Here is a 21557-nt window from a genome sequence, read left to right as displayed (position 1 = left end):
TTTCAGTCATAATGCTATTTATCCTAATATATTTTACTCAACTTAATTCCATCAACAATTCTCCCGATCGCAATGCCGGTGCACCCAATCATTTATATGAATTAGTATATGAGGGTACTTTGACTTATTTCTTCATATACCCGATCACACTACCGGTGTGACCGATCATCCGAATGCATCCCATCTCCTCAATACACAATTTCTAATTCATTTTACTAGTACAAGATTTAGCATTTATAAAACTGGGAACCAATCTACTGAGAAAAGTTGAGCAAACAAACGCTCAGTGTGATTCTAACATCACTCATCTATAATCTTAAATTAGCATCAACTTGCTCAACAGTCTAAGATTCACTGTCTTTCTTTCTACACCACTTACACTTTCTATATTTTACCAGTTTAGGACAGACCGACCTTAGATGAGCTTCCCCATAATTAAAACATCTTACTGGACCTTGTTGTCCTGAATGGCCGAACGGTACTGGAGGTCTGGAAGACTGACCCTTAGATTCTGAAGGGAAAGGCCGAGCATACTGAGTCCTTTTGGAATTAACACTCCCCTTAGATGCTCTCGGTTCTTCCACTCTCGGTTGTTGATTCTGCTGAAGTTATTCCTTAAGGGCTACTGATACTGCTGACTTTCTACTTCTTCCTTTGTCTTTCTCTAATTCTCTCATTCTCTTTACCAGAACTGGAAACTCTGACGACCAACATCTTGATATCACTTCCTAGTCCAATCTCAAACTTTTTGCATTGTCATTCTTCACTTATTGGCAAAGTATAAAATCTCGAGAGATGCTTCAACCGAACGGCATACACGCTCACGAACGTTGTTTCCTTGAACCAATTCCAGAAATTCCATTTCTCTTGCAAACCAAATGCGATTAAGTGCACCACATTCTTCAAATAACATCCTCATACTACTCCATCAATGACGTGCTTCCTTAGTCCGCAAACACTTTGAATAAGTTACCTTCCAAAACGCAGGGATAGGGAATCAATAGTCTAACTCGTGGAAGCCAGAACACTAGAGAAATCAAACGCTGAATTTAGTCAAAGGCTGAATCAGTGTAGTCAGGTTAAAATGAGAGTTTGATGGTAATGACCGAATGGTAATAAACAAAAGGACGTTCGGTCATACTCCAATACAAGATGGAGGAACCAATGGCCGAGAGGTAGAGAAGGAGAACGTGGTAGAATACGAACAATTGGGGGATGATCAAGTGGTACTATTGCCGAGTGGACCAAGACAGAATTAGATCCGAAGCAATCAGAGTTGTCCATTTTCTTGGTCGGTGATCCTATTCAGCCAAAAGCGATGAAGTTGCACTGTTTGATAGGGGACCAAACGGTATTGATCTTTTAAGGACGAAACCGAACGACGTTACCTATTATAGGAAGAAGACGAACGGTAATGAACAGTGGAAAAAGCAACCGAATGGTATTGACTATTACAGTTCAAAACCGAACGGTATTGGGTCATTAGAAAGAAAGGAGAAAGAATGGGAGATAGTAGAAGAGGAGATCTAGACGTCCTTTATTGAATATGAAGGAAGAGAGAATCATTATAGAAACAAAGACTCTATATAAACGGAACCATGATTACATCGAAAGGTCGACTCATCCTAGCCAAGTGATAACGAAGACTTGACAATAATGACCGAGCAATAACAATAAAAGTACGTTCGGTCATTAAGAAACTAGTATAGATTCCAACGATTTATAGAAGAAATTAAATATAGTCAAGCACAGTAAGGCTGAGAATACTTGGTTAGGGACGAAGCTGAATCTACCGGACCAAACGGTAATGAATAGAGAACATTCAGACCCAAAGAATCTGTGTAAAACCGAACAGTTTCTATGAAACCGAACGATGTGCCAATAGGGTTAACATAATAGTTCTAACTTATGATCCAAATTGAGAAAAATAGCATCTTTGGTGAAAGTTATGAGTGTGCACCCTCAATTACTACTATCAAGATATTCTTTGTTCTCAAAATTGTTGGTTATATCTTAAAGTTTGACCATCTAGATTTGGAGGAAATGGTATAACATACCATTTAGATTCATCTTTCTACAAGAAAGACATGACAAACCCATAACCCATAGGTTATCCTAAGAACAAACTGCTCTGATACCATTAATGTAACATCCCAATAAATATAACTTTAAAACTATAGTTTATCTTTAGGAGTTAACCAAAAACAATAAATGAGAACAATGATGAATAAGTAAGTAAAGAGAAAGGAATATGAAATTTCACTTAGAATTAAAAATTGCCCAAAAATACAAGTCTACTACAATTGCAAGGTTAGACCGAATTGTCATGGAAGCAATATAAGATCGAACAGTACGCAAAAGGGTTGATACCGAACGTCTTTGCAGAGGGTTAGGTACACCGAACGGTGCTACCGGCAAAAGAGCTATCAACAATTCTACTGACCTGACGGTCCTATGTTATCTTCAGACCGAACGGTTGGTAAGCCTCCCTCCAAAGAATCTTCATGATCACATTCTGCTCCCACCCAAAGGATGATCATCGCAGTGAAGAGAACCGAAACCGAACGGCCAAATACCGAACGACAATATAGGCAAAGATAGAAAAGATATGGGTAAGCTTATGTAAATTTAATTAATCATTTCTAGCATACATATAAATATGAAAACTGAATAGTTCAATCAACATTTCATTCAGAAAATTCTCACATGCATAACTATCATAACCGACCACTTAGACACTGTCTGGACTATATGAACCATGTAGCTCCACGTCCCTAGCACCCGGTGTGGTGTAGTAGCTGGCATAACTCATCAACTGCCACCCGAGGTTAGTCCTACAACGATCTTCTGGTCTTATGACCGCGGACCTCCTGCCATTCTCATGCATGAATAACCTTCCTCTACATGAGAAAGCGTCATCACGGAATATCAAGATCAGGACGACAGCAGAGTCTGACCATGTTCATACTTTACCAACCATCATCAACCATGAGACATTCCTCGCTTGGAATTCTCTTACTTAACCAAATCAACCAATTACTCACCATCATATTCATCACAATAGGACACTGTTAAGAGAGTGACCGAACGGTCTAACACTGAGAAGGGAAAATGGAGTATCAAGGAAGACTATAGTATATGACCGAACAGTCTATCACTGAAAGGAAAGGGAGTACCAAAGAAAACTTCAATAGTTGACCCAACGATCTAACAATGAGAAGGAACGAGTACTATTCAAAGCCAAGCAAAAATTCTAATTGATTTATGAAGATGACCGAACGCTCAATAATTGAATAAAACTTGAATAAGACCGAGTACTTATATTAATCAAACCGAACGTTTTTGGAGTACAAGAGTTGTCTTCAATAGGCTGAGTGTCAGTACGAGACCGAACACTCTTTGGAAACAAGTGTTAGTATAAGACTGAGCACTTTCACAAATACATAATATTATAAACCGAATACTTTGAGATCAGGTGTTGGTGTAAGACCGAGCACTTAAATTAACTGAAGGCTAGTCTATGACCGAGCACTTCAAGACCGAGTACTTTAATTTATAGCAATACTAGTTTATGACTAAGCATTTAATAAGGACGAGCACTAGGTCTATGACTGAGTGCTTCACAAGACTGAACGTTCTTTAGATAAATCTTAGAACCATGAAACTGAATGCTTCATGAGTTAAGTGTCAGTCTAATACCAAACATTTGTACGACCGAACATTCTTAAACATACTATATATACTAAAACCGAGAGGGAAAGACTCCCTTGAATTATTAAAGGACTAGATTAAGCAACGTAGTTAATAAAACAATATGAACTTCACAAGGTCGATCCGTCATCAACTGACTTCAGTCAAGACCGAATGGTTTTAGGGGGAGGACCGAACGGTCCTAATGACCTTCAATCAGAGATTTCAGAATTTCTCTAAGTTTAATACCTTTACACTAAGTTCCTAACCAATATCAAATAATTCATGCAACAACATACAATATTTCACATACCAATTAATCAACAAACATACATTAAATCATGCATCCAACCATATAAAGAAATTATAATTAAATCTTATAAGCTTCCCTTACCTCTATTTCCAGCTAGGCTTCTAAGGTTCTTGAGCAGCAGCTACTTCTAGGATTTTCAAGGTCCAAGTTCCAATCGGAGAAAGGCATCCACCATTGCATCAAATACATAAAATGGATTCAGAGAATGAATTAACAAACATATGCAAGCATGACACGGTTCTTGCATGCAAGGAAGACAAAGAACTTCAAAAGACAGAATTGCTTACCGGTTTAGAATGGAAATCTGATCGGTGCAAATTGAAGCTCTTGACACCAGGAGTAATTAATCTGAAATGAAGTTGATGATCGGAGGAGAAATAGTGGTCAGAAATCTAGAGAGAGTTGGAAAGGTTTAGAGAGAATGAGGAGAAATGGAGTTTGCTGAAGGTTGAAGATGAAGAGGTGCATGCATCAAAATAAATGTCAGATTTAAAATCCCAGCTTTTATACCTCGATCGGTCGAATCTCATGCCGTCACATGTTTTCCACTTTCTGAGTCCAACACTGCATGTACTGCCACGTGGACTCCACTATCTGCACATTCCCACCTTCCCTGCTGCCACAGGATTCTCGAAGGAGAGGAATTTAATGAAGAAGAACATCTTGTCTCCCACTACCATGGAGAATCTAAAAGGGTGTGACACTTGTCTTCCACTTAAAAGATCTTTTAAGTGGAAGACAAGTGTCTTAGGGTGTTTGGATACTTGATTAAAGAACCATTCATCAAATGACTGTTTCTTATTTTTTCAATTCATACGTTAAAACGAATAGAAAACAACTCATTACATTTGTAAATGGTGATAGCATACATATGCTGAATCAGGAATATAATGTTAGAATCATTTATTAAATTATAGGGTCTTTTATATGTCCCAACACTGACCAATAGTCTTATCTCTATACAAATCCTTACAAAAGACTTGAACTTTTATTAGTGTTTTTCTCCTCTTACCATGTCTTTCAGGACTTTATCACAAGGAAGACCATTTTAATTGCTAAAGAATAGAGTTTGTATATGTTAGAATCCAAGGAACCAAAGAAAATAGGGGAGTACACTAGTCAANTAGCAACANAAACATTGACAAAATCTTAGTGTTCATTATGTATTTTACAAAGCTTTCTATTTTAACCTTGCCATATTTTAAATCTTTATTACAAGTTATCTTGCTATTAGGAAAACAGTAAACTAATTATGTATGATAAAAATTTATTATATATGTATCATTACTCTTAGCTAATGATATTCCATGCCCTTGCCATCAGAATAACTTGTGTTAACTCTTGGTTAATGATGTAAAAATTGAATATTATCTATCGTACAAAAGCTATTTTACACAAGTTCAGAGACTACAGAATAATTTTTCATTGGTTACCTGTCACTGTTAAGGACTCAATATTCACAGCCATGAGTCCAATGCTGTTGCATCTGAAAAGCAGTTAATTGCTTATGCTTCTTTATACTCAAAGTCATGTTCAGAGGCTATTCGCACCAGACTCACGGTTAATTCGCTAGCTGTTTCCAGACAAGTGGGAAGTTTGAAATTGACCTTTAGCAATGACAAACATTTTGTAGCTACACGACCTCTATTTGCTACTATTTTTTTTTTTGGCTGAGGGTATCTTATTCTGTTTCCTTTTTCTTAACCTACTTTCTCTGTTTTTCACTTTCTAGAATTTATTCCTTAAAGTTTAGGATTTCTGGAGTGTAGCTTTTCTTCACNCATAATTTGCGTATGGGACCTTGGAAAGTTATGTAGTTTCTTGCCTGAATTACAGTCCAGACAGACTTGTTTACTGGTTATTGATTCACAAACAACCTAAGAAAGCAGAAATGAGAATATTATATATCAAAAAAAGGCAGAGATATAGGAAGATGAGTTACCAGCGGTGAGTAAAGGCCAATACTGACACGTCTTATTTCCAACAAAAGGAGCGAAGAACACGTAGAAGGCAAAGCCCAGAGATACAAAACACAGCACAAGCGACACCTTCAGAAATATTTTTCACAATGAATAAGAAAGAAAAAAAGACGATTTGGTATTTGAACAAGATGCTAGTTCATTTGTCTAATGGCATTTGAACAGAAATGCATAACACACTCACCTTCACAACGTCTCCAACCTGCAACCACGCGACGCTAATACTCACCCTCGACACCACCAGCCCTCAACGCAGCAACCACTCGAACCCTAGCCCAAGACTCCCAAACCAGAATGCACTGTGAAGGAACCCTATTCCAAGACCACCGTGAATCACGACCACCAGGACTATCCGAGAAAGTGAGGGAGGGTTAAGAAAAGGCGGGTCGTGAAAAGGAAGGGAAATGTCTGAAGAAAACGACGAACTCGACGAATGGTGAAGAAAGTGAAATTGGGGAACGAAAACCCCAACTGAGATTTTAAATCAGGGAGAAACTTACCGACGGCTCAAAAGCCTTCGGTAAGCATATCATTACCGACGGCCTCAAGGCCTTCGGTAATATGTCCTAGGTAAATCGCGCTTTTCCTGTAGTGAGAAAAAATTAATGGGATATGACATATATAAATGATATTATTTTTAAGAGTTAATTAAAATATTTTAGTAAAGTTAAATCTACCTTAATTCTAACACATTTGAGAAGAGATTTTAAGAATTGAAAACTTGTTTTTGTTCTCTAGTCAAGAGGATTTCCTAAAAAAATATTTTTTTAAAAGTAAACTAAGACTGATCCATTATAGGTCAATAGATTATAGATTATAGGTCAAGTTAACAACTTTAAATATAACATATCTAAAGTGAGAAAACAATGATGTTTGAGATATAAAATGTTATTAAATAAAAAAAACAATGTGATATCCAAATTTAATTTATACACCACATAAAAAATTATGGGAAGAAATAAGTGGAATTATGTTTAGTTTTTATATATTAACATAATTATTTATAAATTATTTTTTGAGTAAAGTATGTTTTCATATGAAATATTATGTGTGCGTGATAAAATATGTAATAAACATGTGCGAGAAAAATAATGTGATGTAAAAATTATATTGATGAATTTATGTTTTAATTAATCATAAATTTGTTTTTGTTATCAAAATTCTATTTGATATAAGAATGGATAGGACTACACTTTTATAGTCGTCTTACACCAATTTAGGGGTGAAAGTTGTCTTGAAAAATTGCAAATAATTATAAGTAGGTATATTAGTTTGTTTTATGGGTATTATTATATAATACTATTAAAATTATTAAAAATGTACTATAAGTTAAAACACTCAATTACATATTTTATTCCATTTTTATAATTTTGTATATATGTATCTTAATATTAACTTCTTTTCACATTTTATCCAATTTTGAAAAATCTTATTAAAGCAAGGGGGATCACCATCAGCTTAAAACTAAATAAAACCTAATTAACTTGAACTATCTATTTTAATAACCTGTAAAATTAATTTAAAACAATACTCTAAATTCAATAAAATAAAATGAAAATTAAACTTTGAGGTATTAAACAAAATATGGAAAAACATCTACATGTAAATTTGATGATATTGAATTTATGTTTGGCAGTAAATATGCATTTTGATTTTTCCACAAACAGAGAGAAAAAGGGAATATAGAAAATGAATTGAAGGAAAAGAAACGTGGTAACTCGAAAGCGAAGCAAGGTACTTACAGGGGTCTCTCTCCATTATCATGGATGGTCATATATGGGTGTTTGGAGAAGTTGAAGCATGAACACCACCGGTGATGATGGATTTGGGCCACATCGTTTTCGCGGTAATAAGCTTCTCCGCCTCCTTCTTGTTTTGCGTCCCAAACATCAAGAGATGGCAGCGGAAACACCTGGCTGCCGAGAAACTAAAAATGGTTAGCGAGGCGTTGGAAGCGGNGGAGGAAAGAGCTGTGAGATTCCNAGAACGACACGACAGAATTTTGAGCCAAATATGCAGCACCTACTTGACCAATGCAGAGCTTGTTGAAGCAATAGCGGCTGCTCGAGCCACCATGAACCAGGCATTGGACTTTGCCCTTCAATTGAGGAAAATTCAATTTAGAATTATCACTTCTTTCCCCGATGCAATCGACCTGCTGTTAGACATGGATGCGTCAAAACAATCTCCCACAAATTCATTCAAATAGGGTTTAGGTTACTCAACAGCTGCTTTAATTTTTTTTCTATTTCAACATTTTTTTCTATATCTTACCAGTTTCATCGCATAATTCTATGTATTTATCTAGTCTGTTTTAGTATGTTCTATATATTTCAGTTCATTTTTTTTAATTACAACAACTAAAAGAGTGATAAACCCATTATAAATAATAAATTATGTCAAATTCATTAAATACTGTTACAGATGATTAATGATCTATAATAATATTTTTCAATCTTATAAATTCTCTTTTCTATAATACTTAACGATTAAAATTTATTCACCATTTTTTCATGATTACTCTAATTAAAAACTTTATTTTCATTTTACGAATGTATTTTTTGTAACCTTTTTAAAACTGATTACTCTTAAAATATATATTTTAAACCTTTTTAAGAAAGATTAATCATAAAAACGCATTTCTCAAAAAAGGTTAAAAGAATACATTTTAAGTATTGTTTGGAAAATAAACAATAATTACTTTTAAAATAGACGTCCTAGGTATAAGCACTAAATAGAATCATTTTCCAAAAATAAATTGCAATGTTATTAATTAAAACTAAATAATTTTACTATATTAATATTCGTTATTTTATATACAATGTTTAATTAAAATTTAAGTTTATACATTTAGGGTGTGTTCACTTGAGAGTGATTGGAGAGATGATTTGGAGGGGAGTGATTTAGTTGATTTGAGAATAATTTCTTTTTTGTGTTTATTTGAGTAAATTTGTAGATAATTGAGAGTGAGTTTAGAAATAAAGTTTTTGAGAATTAGTGTAGGAATTAATTGATGCGACAGTTAAAAAAATTTGTTTAATTGGTAGAAAATGAAAATTACCAAAATAACCCTAATAATAATTAAAGTAATATAAAATGATATTTGTTAATATTATATTTAATTGTAAAAATGTTTAAGAGTAAAAAATTTAAAATAATTATTAAAAATAATTTTAAAAATTTAATTAAATTATAATTAAAATGCAACTCGATTTTTTGCAACTCGCTTATTTATCTTAAGACCTGTACGTTTTAGAAAAATGGAAGATGAGATCAAAGTCCGTTTTAGATTGCTAATACCAAGTACGACAAACATAAAAAATTACAGATAATCTAAACAATCAAAACCAAAGGTGACATAAAACTAGAAATATTTGTCCAAAACCCACAATATATTTAATTAGAAGGCAACTACGTAATGTGCTAGAATGAGTACTTCCTACACCCAATACTGTTCTTAAAAAAAGAAAATTGCGGTTACTACATAACCAATGCTAAAATTTATTGGAGCTTAATACAAATTAAAGTTGACAGCATTCTACAGAAAACTATGGCATGTATAACTAACTCAATTTGGATAACAGTAAGGTAAGCAAGGCACACATCGTGATGTATCTTTGATACAAGAGACCCTTCTTTGAGTTCAAGATTTGGTATCAAGCATTTTATTGCTTCAGCACGCTGAAGATTTTCTAAGCAATTTGGATCAGTTGACAGATGATTAATACACTTCAGTATCTAGAATACCATATATGGATGGTCAAAAACTAAATCAGAAACTAAATTAATGCACACAATCTCCAATATCCAAAGTGAGCCAAAATACGTAGCCAAAATACCGCAGTCTTGAACACCTTCACTGTCAAACCTGCAACATAATTAAAAGTTAGGGGTCATGCACATACAACAAACACCTTCCACTCCCATCGCTGAATCAATTGTCGGCCTCCTGCATGTACTGCTCCATGAACAGCTGCATGCCTCAACGTGACTCACGCTGAGAGGTTCTTTATTCAAGAACATATGAAAAACTCAACCCTGACTAATCAAACACACACCGACACTGAAATGCTTCTTTTATTCACTTGCAATCAACAAAAAGAATACAGAGAGCTTAACCTCTCCCCCTCAGGACAATGGATCCTGATTCAACAATTCATTAAAAATAAAAAAGATTCCCACCCCAAGCTAAACACAACTATTTATACAAGTTCATAAGTCACTCCATGCTCCTCCTAACTGCCCACGCAGTTAGACCAACTAACTTTGTTTCTTTCTTCTCTCATAGACTAATAATGGTCTAACATTACTCCCCGTCCTTCAGCAACCTTGTCCCCAAGGTTGAATTCGGGATATTAATCCTGCATTGTTTCCACATCTTCCTAAGTTGCTCCATCTCTTCCCCCTTCATGCCACTCCACCAAAACTTGGTGCATAGTCTCACCATCCTCCTGTCTGGTTCTCCTTTCTAGAACTTTCACCGGCCAATAACTAGGTCCATCAGCCTGAAACTCTGCAGGCAGTTCACTTTCTACCCTTTTCTCCCCCACCGCTTTTTTTAACTGGGAAACGTGAAACACAGGGTGTATCCTGGCTGTTTCAGGTAACTGCAAACGATAGGCAACCTTCCCAATTTGCTGAATCACCTGGAAGGGCCCATAATACCGAGCTGCAAGTTTTGGATGTAACCTTGCAAGCATCAAAGATTGCTTATGGGGTCTGATTTTTAAGTAGACCCACTCTCCCACTTGAATGTCTACCTCCCTCCTTTTTTTATTTACCTGGCCCACCATCATGTCTTGTGAATGAAAGAGCACATCGTAGAGCAAGAAACAGCTGTAAAGCATTAGAAGGAAAGCTTCTCTCAGTTGGCTGCTTTGGCAAATGGGGCAATTGAAGACATCCCCAGGATGTGTCGAATGCTGAAGCCAGTACTCATTTTTGTAACTCACCAGCGGAAATAAAATTGTTTATTAATCATTGTAAATGGTTGGTGGGAGAGATGAAATCTTTCATTGCCCAGGCGCGGGATTGATATACATCAGAATTGCGTGTTTTGTTCCTTAGACGATGTAATGGATCAAATTTTCTTTAAATGAAAGATAAGGGATGTTTGTTTGGTATCGACTTGTGTTAATATTCCATCAATAGTGTCATTGCTATCCTATGATTTCCACTTATCACTAGCATGCATCATGTTTTCTTTTATTTTGCATTTTTCATCCTAATCTAATTTAACTTAATAAAAATAATCAATCAGTACAAGTGAGAGAACAACGACAAATTTTCCACGACATCCGTACAGGACCAAAGCTAACTCGAAGATCATGGAGAATTGGGAACAGTCGCATGAATCTATTAACGCTGATGTCAACCAGTTGAAGGATCAGATGACCCAGATTTTGGCAGCTCTTGAGCCCTGAAAACTACGGGAGGGCCTGCGCAAGTTGAGGGAAGTGCTCAATATTACCCTCCGTTATGCAATGTTGGGAGCCAATTTGTTCCTTTCCCAATGTACGGATTACCCCCAGACTACACTCCACCCGTGGGAGAATACACAGAAGGGGATCATGCTTCATTCTCTTTCCCTACCGCTGCCAACGTACCGCCAATCGGTACTCAGGGACCGGTTGTAATGTCTGCACCTATGGTAAGTGAGGGAATGAATGCAAATACGTCTGATGGAATACGAGTAACTCCAGTGCCTCATGTTATTACCGGAGAGGGCTTTTCTGCTAAGGCTGCACCACATACTTCGTTTCAGGGGGTAATCAGTAATGTCGATGGAGCAAAGGATAAACTGGAGAGCTTGGAGGCGAGATTGAGGGCTGTTGAGGGATTTGAAAGTTATGGTTTTGGAGATGTTGCCAGATTGAGCTTGGTTTAAAAATACCACATAAGTTCAAGGCGCTTGAGTTTGAGAAGTATAAGGGAAATACATGCCCTAAGAGCCATCTGACCATGTATTGCAGAAAGATGGCTGCATATGCTTATGATAAGCAACTGCTCATCCATGTTTTTCAAGATAGTATGGATGGAGTGGCATTAAACTGGTATACCCATTTGGAACCATCTCGAATTCGTTGTTGGGCGGACTTGGCTGATGCTTTTGTGAAACAGTACGTATACAATACACATGTTGCGCCAGATCGTTTACAACTGCAAAACATGTCGACGAAGGACCACGAAACTTTTAAGGAGTATGCTCAATGGTGGAGGGAATTGGCTGCACAAGTTGAGCCACCTTTGTATGATAGAGAAATGGTGGCAATGTTTGTAAATACGCTCCAGCCACCATTCTATGAACATATGGTGGGGAATGTATCTTCAAATTTTGCTGATATCATCGTAATAGGTGAACGAATTGAGATCGGGTTGAAAAATGGAAAGATTGCATATGGCTCGTTAGTGGTTGCAAACTCCAAAAAACCCAGTTTCAACCCAGGAAAAAGAAAGGAAGGAGATGTGCATGCAACATCTGCAACCCCTGTGTGGAGAGGTCAGGCTCCCACTCATAACTATCGACCATACTGGGGTCAACATCCACATGCAGCTAACGTGTCATTTGGTCATCAAACTAGGCCTCAACAACAACCGGGGTACTATCAACCACAATACATCCCGACGAATAACTGGAGGGGAGGGGCAAACGTAGGTTCCAATATGAATGTGGGTCCAAATACTTATCCAAGAAGGAACCGGGAAAGAAATTATGTTAACTTTACCCCAATTCCTACAACTTATACGGAATTATTGCCTCATCTTATCAAACAGGGTCTGGTTGTCATTTGTCCCCTGAAGCCTATGCAGCCTCCGTACCCACGAGGTTATGATGCAGATGCAAAGTGTAGTTATCATGGAGGGGACGCTGGTCATTCCACTGAGAGGTGTCTGGCTTTCAAGCATAAAGTGCAGACTCTAATTGATTCTAGGTGGTTAATGTTCCAAGAAGATAAGCCTAGTATCGAGGCCAATCCTTTATCCGGGCATGGAAGTGCTTCGACGAATGCTGTCAAAGTGAAAGAGCATGAGTTGATGAGAAATGTGAGAGAAGTCAGGAGCCCCAGGAGGTTTATTTTGGAGACGTTGCTTAAAGTGGGTATCTTGAAAGGCGATTATGATGGGAGTATGGCATGTGCGCTCCACCCAGATGTTGAGCACTCTATTAGGAGTGTGTTGAGTTTGAAGAAATTCTGCAAGACCTGTTAGATTATGGTCTGATGCAAGTATGCTACAAGAGTGAGGAGGGAGAAATATTTGCACAAATTGGTGATGAATCTGGCATGACTTTACCAGAACCATTGGTGATTCGTTTCACTAGGACTTCCCCTATCCCACCAACTCAAGGAAGGTCGCCTGTTGTTATTCGCTTACCAGCCCCTTTTCCTTACAAGAACGAAAAAGCCGTCCCATTGAGATATGGGACACATGCGTTAGACGAAGCACAAAGCATTGATCCTGCCGTAAAAAATATATTAGGCATAGGTGGAATGACGAGGAGTGGTCGAATTTTCCCACCACCAGAGTTGGCACAAGAAAGAGCTGGTGATAAGGAAGCAACGATGGCCGCGAAGGCAAAAGAATTCTTAAAGGGGAAGGGTGCACAGACAGAGGAGGTCCTCGACAAGGAAGAGAAGAGAGAAGTGTCTGAAGAAGAGGCTTGTGAATTTTTAAAATTTATACAACAAAGTGAATATAAGGTGGTGGAACAGTTAAACCGTATGCCTGCTCGTATATCCTTGTTAGACTTGCTCATGCATTCTGCATCACACAAAAAGTTGTTAATGAAGATACTCAGTGAGGCTCACGTGGAGCAAGGTATTTCGTTGAATAAATTCGACGGTATTGTTGGCAATATTGTTGCTAATAATTATTTCACCTTCACGGATAGGAGATACCTACTAAGGGAAGAGGGCATAACAAGGCTCTCCACGTCTCTGTGAAATGCCTGGATCATGTTATAGCGAGTGTCTTAGTGGACAATGGCTCCTCTTTGAATGTCATGCCAAAAGCAACCTTGGAAAAGCTACCTTGCGAAGGAATGCATATGAAGCCAAGTTCAATGATTGTGAGGGCGTTTGATGGTAGCAAAAGAGAAGTGATGGGAGAAGTGGAATTACCAGTGCAACTTAGCCCGTGCGTCTTTCAAATAACATTCCAAGTTATGGATATTCTGCCAGCTTATAGTTGTTTGTTGGGGCACCCATGGATCCATTCGACTGGAGTTGTGCCCTCTACACTACACCAGAAGTTGAAGTACGTGTTGGAAGATAAGCTGGTGATAGTATCAGGAGAAGAGGATCTTCTTGTGAGTGGGCCATCATCCACACGCTACATCGAGGCGGCTGAAGAAGCTCTCGAGACAACCTTTCAATCGTTGGAGATTGTGGGAAATGCTTGTGTGGAGCCGTTTCCAGTAAATCCTCATCTATCATGTGCTTCTATTATGATGGCCATGATTATGCTGAAAGAGGGCTATATATATGGGGAAGGTTTGGGAAAATATAGGCAGGGGCGAGCATTCCCTCTAGAAATCGTTGAAAACAAGAACAGATATGGCTTAGGGTACAAACCTACCACGGAGGACAGGAAAAGGATGGTTGAAGAAAGAAAAGAACGCAGTCTAGCCCGTGCAGAAAGACGAGAGCCCAGAGAGAGCAAAATTCACATTGGTGACATCAAGGAAAGCTTCCGCAGTGTTGGGTGGATCAACACTGGCCAGATAACACTTGTGGAGGATGAAGACAGGCCTCAAAGCTCGAGTTTTGTGTGGGCTTGCTCCCCTGATACTCAACTCAGCAATTGGGAAACGCTGGATTTACCTGTGATGCTTAATGTGAATAAAATGTAATAGTTTTAATTAAGCCTATAGTTTCGCTTAGGGCTTTAAAATTGAAGTTTTGCGGATTGACTTTTTACTTTTCACTCAACGTGATAATAAAGTTGCATTTCATCATCATTTGGCATTTTTCTTTATTTTTCTTATTTATTTATACTTTTTCATAAATTTAAATGATGCAGATGTGACAATGATTGTTTTGAAAATAATGATATCAATGTTCCTAATTTTGAGCACCCTATCNATAATACGGAAGATGATTTCGAAGATGATGTGGAACCNCCTCCGGAATTGTTGAGATTAGTGGAACAAGAATCTAAAGAGATAAAACCCCATCAGGAGGAGATTGAAGTACTCAACTTGGTAGAGAAGGATGAGATAAAGGAAGTGAAAATCGGTACTAGTATGAAAACAGGAGTAAGAGAAAGATTGCGTGCCCTATTGAAGGAGTTTAAAGATGTGTTCGCGTGGTCTTACAATGACATGCCGGGGCTGGATACCGATATTGTGTAGCATAAGCTCCCACTCAAGCCAGAATGCCCTCCAGTCAAGCAAAAATTAAGAAGAATGAAACCGGAAATGTCCCTAAAAATTAAAGAGGAGGTCCAAAAACAATTTGACGCAGGATTTTTGGCTGTGGCAAGATACCCACAATGGGTAGCGAATGTTGTGCCAGTGCCCAAGAAGGATGGAAAAGTTCGAATGTGTGTTGACTATCGTGATCTGAATCGTGCAAGTCCGAAGGATAATTTCCCGTTACCACACATCGATACTCTAGTTGATAATACAGCCAGATTTTCGTTATTTTCATTCATGGATGGATTCTCAGGATATAATCAAATTAAAATGGCACCGGAAGATATGGAGAAGACTACCTTTATCACGTTATGGGGAACGATTTGTTATAAGGTGATGTCTTTCAGACTCAAGAATTCTGGAGCAACATACCAAAGGGCAATGGTGGCACTTTTTCATGATATGATGCATAAGAAGATTGAAGTTTACTTGGATGACATGATTGCAAAGTCGGAATCAGAAGAGGAGCATATTTTCAATCTAAGGAAATTATTTGAGAGACTGAGAAAGTATAAACTTAGGTTAAATCCTGCCAAATGCACGTTTGGAGTAAAGTCTAGAAAATTATTGGGCTTTATTGTCAGCCAAAGAGGGATAGAGGTTGATCCTAACAAAGTAAGACCTATAACGGAAATGCCTGCGCCCAGAACAGAAAAAGAAGTTCGAGGTTTTTTGGGAAGATTGAACTACATTGCTAGGTTCATCTCCCAATTAACTGCTACTTGTGAACCAATGTTCAAGTTGTTACGGAAAAATCAAGTTGTAGTCTGGAACGAAGATTGTCAAGCTGCTTTCGAAAAGGTCAAACAGTCCCTGCAAGACCCTCCTGTATTGCGTCCACCTGTGCCAAGAAGACCGCTCATTTTGTATTTGACCGTATTGGATAATTCAATGGGTTGTGTATTGGGTCAGCATGATGAAGACGGGAAAGAGAGCATGCTATATATTACCTGAGCAAGAAATTCACAGATTGCGAACAACGATATTCGTCGTTAGAACGAACTTGTTGTGCACTGGCGTGGGCTACTCATCGTTTAAGGCAATACATGTTGAGTCACTCTACTTGGTTAATATCGAAAATGGATCTTATCAAGTATATTTTCGAAAAGCCTGCCCTCACTGGAAGAATAGCTCGATGGCAGATGCTATTGTTAGAATACGACATCGTATATGTCACTCAGAAATCTATCAAGGGTAGCGCTTTAGCGGAATATTTAGCCCATCAACCCATTAGAGATTATCAACCAATGCAAGTTGAGTTTCCTGATGAAGATATCATGGCTTTATTTGTTGAGAACAAAAAGGACAAAAATGAAAAAGCTTGGACGGTATTATTCGATGGAGTCTCGAATGTAATGGGGCATGGAATAGGGGCGGTGCTTATCTCTCCTAAGAATCAATACATACCAATGACTGCAAGGTTGTGTTTTAATTGCACGAATAACATCGCAGAATATGAAGCCTGTGTTATGGGTATTCGAGCAGCAATAGAGTCTAAAGCAAAAATTCTGGATGTATGTGGAGATTTAGCTTTGGTCATCCATCCCTTGAAGGGAGATTGGGAGACTAGGGATACAAAATTAATTCCATACCAAGCTTACATCAGGGGATTAATTGATTATTTCGATTCCATCACGTTTAATCATATAGCGCGAGAAGATAATCAATTAGCAGACACGTTGGCTACTTTGTCATCGATGTTTGAAGTTGATCAAGATGCCGAATTGCCAATGATTGAAATGAAGAGTCATGCGGAACCAGTGTATTGTCATTTTATCGAGGAGGAGGTAGATGGTAAACCTTGGTACTTTGATATCAAGCATTATCTTAAGACCCGAGAATATCCAGAGAAGGCATCTGAAAACGGTAAAAGGGAGTTAAGGAGGTTAGCTGGTGGCTTCATCTTAAATGGGGATATCCTATACAAGAGAAATCATGACTTGGTTCTTCTCAGATGTGTGGACACAAAAGAAGCCGAGCTGATACTAAAAGAAGTGCACAAGGGTACGTTTGGCACGCACATGAATGGGCACTTAATGGCCAGGAAGATACTGAGAGCGGGGTATTTCTGGTTGACTATGGAAAATGATTGTTGTACACATGTGAGAAAGTGTGAGAAATGCCAGGTATACGTAGATAATATCAATGTGCCGCCCACGACCTTGAACGTGTTGTCTGCACCATTGCCTTTTTCGATGTGGGGAATAGATGTCATCGGAGCTATAGAGCCAAAGGCGTCAAATGGACACCGTTTCATATTAGTCGCAATTGACTACTTCACCAAGTGGGTTAAGGCTGCTTCTTATACTAATGTGACTAGAAAGGTGGTAACCAAGTTCATAAAAAAGGAGTTGATTTGTAGATACGGGCTCCCTAGCAGGATCATCACTGATAATGCCACTAACTTGAACAACCAGATGATGACAGAGTTATGTGAAGAGTTCAAAATTCATCATCTTATTTCTTCTCCTTATCGTCCAAAGATGAATGGAGCAGTAGAGGCTGCTAACAAAAATATCAAGAAGATTGTGCAAAAGATGGTGGTCACATATAAGGATTGGCATGAAATGCTTCCTTTCGCTTTACATGGTTATCGCACTTCGGTACGAACATCGACTGGGGCAACGCCTTTCTCGCTTGTGCATGGAATGGAGGCAGTACTTCCGTTTGAAGTAGAAATTCCATCCTTACGAGTTTTAATGGAAACCCAATTAGAGGAGGCTGAGTGGGTTCAAGCTCGCTTCGACCAGCTCAATCTCATTGATGAAAAAAGATTAACAGCAGTATGCCATGGACAATTGTACCAAAGAAAAATGAAGAAGGCATTTGACAAAAGGGTACGTCCAAGAGAATTTCATGAAGGCAAGCTGGTGTTGAAGAAGATTCTACCTATACAAAAGGATCATAGGGGCAAATGGACACCAAATTATGAAGGGCCGTTTATAGTGAAGAAAGCATTTTCTGGTGGTGCACTAATTCTCACAAGAATGGATGGGGAAGAGTTACCATTGCCAGTTAATTCTGATGCAGTAAAAAAGATTTACGCATGATGATTCCGTGATAGTGGTTGCTATTAAAGGGATGTTGATATTATCTTTAAAGCTTATTATACTTTGTGTTCTTCACTAAATAAAGTTCACATGATTTCATTCATATTTTGGTTGTTTGCATTCCATCTGAAGTATTGCATGTCACGCTGAGATGTTAAGTAATTAAGGGAAAATGAAAATGAAAATAACTAAATGCGTGTTGATATAAAGCATCACAGGTATATCCGGTTGGCGAGCTGGGTCCTGGAGGATGTCGTGAAAGAAAAAAAAGAAAAAAAAAGAAAAAAGTCACACGTTGAGTTTGTTGTTAATAAAGTTGTCAAGGGCATAGTATTTTCGAAACGCTGAAAAAAAAAGTTTTGAAAAATACCGTTGGTGAGTCCTTTCCTGATTCAAGGTTTTAGGGGTAACCGATGTTCTTTTCTGGATAAAGCATCTGCATTCACATTACTTGAGCCCTAACCTTTTCGTTTACCTTAAGACAAAGGATTGCCATACGTATAATATTGGGGCAGTTTTCATTATGTTACGTATCAACAATAATCCGTTGATCAAAAAAAAAAAAAAGGAAAACAAAGAAACAAAGCAAGGAAAAAATGAAGTCGATGTGTCAAACACTACAGAGTTTTGTTTCAGGTTTAAGGTCACGAGAAAGTCATGCAAACAAGATTCAGAGTGACGTGTGGCCATTTTTTGTTATCCAAATGTCAAAAGAAGTTTATCCAATTGTACCCCTTTTGAGCCAAAATTCATAATTGTTTTTCATCACCCTAGACAAGAATCATTAGCTATCGATGTCAACCTAAAAAGGGTATATCATAAGTATTCAAAGTGGAGGAGGAAATCTCTAAAAGGAAGAAAAAACAGAAGTGAAAAAGGAAAGTATCATAAAGAGCCATAACAGGGGCAACGAAAGTAATGATCCAAAAAAAAAAGAAAAAAAAAAGAAAAAACAACAATGAAAAGTAAAGGATGCTTGAAGTTCAAATCCCTAAAGACAGTTGACTGGACACCTTGTAAATGATTCTTGTTTAAAACACTTTAACCGGGAAAAAACTTATTTGGACCTTCATTATCCCTTCTTTCAAAACCCTTTGACCTTTAGCCATGGTACAAGCCAATAAAAGTCCACGCTGACTGAAGACTGCTTGTCATAATCTTTCTCACGATTTTAACTTTGAAATAGCATGATGTGGTGAACGTCACATTCAGTTTCATATAAAAAAAAAGAAAAAAAGAAGAAGAAGAAGAAGATAAAAAGATGTGAAGTCCCCNTATCAATCGAAGATCATCCAATTTGGGGCATTCCTTCCTACCCAAACCTTTTCACTTTTCCAAAGGATACTTGCTGTGCAAAATTGGGGCGGTATTNGAGCCCAACGTGTTAATAGCANTGTCTCCTAGTTGAGGGACACACATACATTAATATTTGCTCACGGATAATCATTATTCATCTGTTTTTCATAACCATTTTCCCATACCCTCCAGGGTTCAAGTTAATTTGGATTGCAAAAAGCAATAAAAAGAATTTTAACTCAGGGTTACACTTTCTTCCTGCTCANCAAAGGGTTCTATACGTCTCAACGTTGTTTTCAAGGAATGCGTTTTGAATGTACATCGTGTCTGATGACAATATTAACAATGGATTCCAAACATGGAATTTTCAAAAAAAAAAAGGAGAAAAGAAAAAGAAGAAAAAAAGAAAAAAAAAAGAAAAGAAAAGAAAAAAGAAAAAAAAGAAGAAAATGAAAAAGCGAGAGTAAAAGAAAAGAACGAAGTGAAAGCCTCATGTGTCTATGCATTCATGCACCATCGTGGCATAACATCATCTCTGAGAAAGCGAGGAAAATTGTTTGCAAAATCTTCATGTTTTACTCNGCATTTATCAACTTTTCAAAGCTGAAAATCCAGATTGTAGTTTTCTGTTATCGACGCTCTGCGTGGCAATGGTCAGATTTAAATTTCTGTTCTGCGAGTTTGGCCCTCTGCGAGCTAATGGTCAAATTCAGGTTTTAGTTTTCTGTTATCGACCCTCTGCGTGGCAACAGTCAGATTTAAATTTCTGTTCTGTGAGTTTGGCCCTCTACGAGGCAATGGTCAAACCCAGGTTTTAGTTTTCTGTTATCGACCCTATGCGTGGCAATGGTCACATTTAAATTTCTGCTCTGTGAGTTTGGCCCTCTGCGAGGTAATGGTCAGATTTAAATTGTTGTTCTATGATCGTGACTTGAGTCACTCTTTTTCGTTTGCTTATATGATTGAAACCCAGACGAAATCAGTGTTTCTATCTTTACTTAGCTTTACTCAAATAATAAGAAAATATCAAATTTTCATATTATTTGATAATATCTAAGTAAAAAGGGGCAACTGTCAACACTCAATTTCGTCCAGGTGTTGAAGTAATCATTTGCTCTCTTTATTTGATTCCTTTAATTTATTAATATGGTCCACTTTATTTTTATCGTTTTCTTTTCTTAGCATACATAGCTTGGGAGGATAATGCTTCTAGTTCAACAAGCTCAAGTGACACAGAAGAAGAAGCCAACCTATGCCTTATGGCAAATTCTGAAGATACAGGAAGCCAAGTAAGTGTTTCCAGCTTTGAATCTAGTGAATTAGATTTACAAAAGGCTTTCTTTGACTTGATGAATGAATCTGAAAANCTTGATGCTGCTCATAAAAAANTAAAAAAGGAACACAATGAATTGAAGTTAAAATATGATAAGTTGCTTGATAATGAAGTGATTTTAAAAAATAGAGTGAGTACTTTAGAAATCAAATTGTCAGATGCAAATGCTATTGTTGAACCTGTTGAATGCTTGTCATGCAAAGTTATATGTTTGATATTGATATACTTGAAAATTTACTTGCTAAGGCAACTAAAACTAATGCACATGCTAAAACAAACCTTAATAAAAGCATTGTTAAAAATAGAAACATGCATCAAACTTATAAACCCAAGGTAAGAAGAACTNGAAAGATTTGGGTTGTTAAAGGAACTTTTGTTAAAAATAAAGTTAGTGATGTATGTTGTTTTTACTGTATGAAGCATGGTCACACATCAAACAAGTGCAATATTAAACATGTTGGTGTTCCAAGTGGTAAATATG

General features: G+C 37.4%; 1 pseudogene; it reads left to right on the top strand.

Moving 5' to 3' along the window:
• The first annotated feature begins 11484 nt into the window (after positions 1-11484).
• On the top strand, positions 11485-18819 carry LOC106760272 (annotated as a pseudogene).
• Positions 18820-21557: the final 2738 nt, after the last annotated feature.

This window comes from Vigna radiata, chromosome 1 (assembly GCF_000741045.1).
Source record: "Vigna radiata var. radiata cultivar VC1973A chromosome 1, Vradiata_ver6, whole genome shotgun sequence".
Classification (NCBI taxonomy): domain Eukaryota; kingdom Viridiplantae; phylum Streptophyta; class Magnoliopsida; order Fabales; family Fabaceae; genus Vigna; species Vigna radiata.
This window is presented reverse-complemented; position numbering and strand designations above follow the sequence as displayed.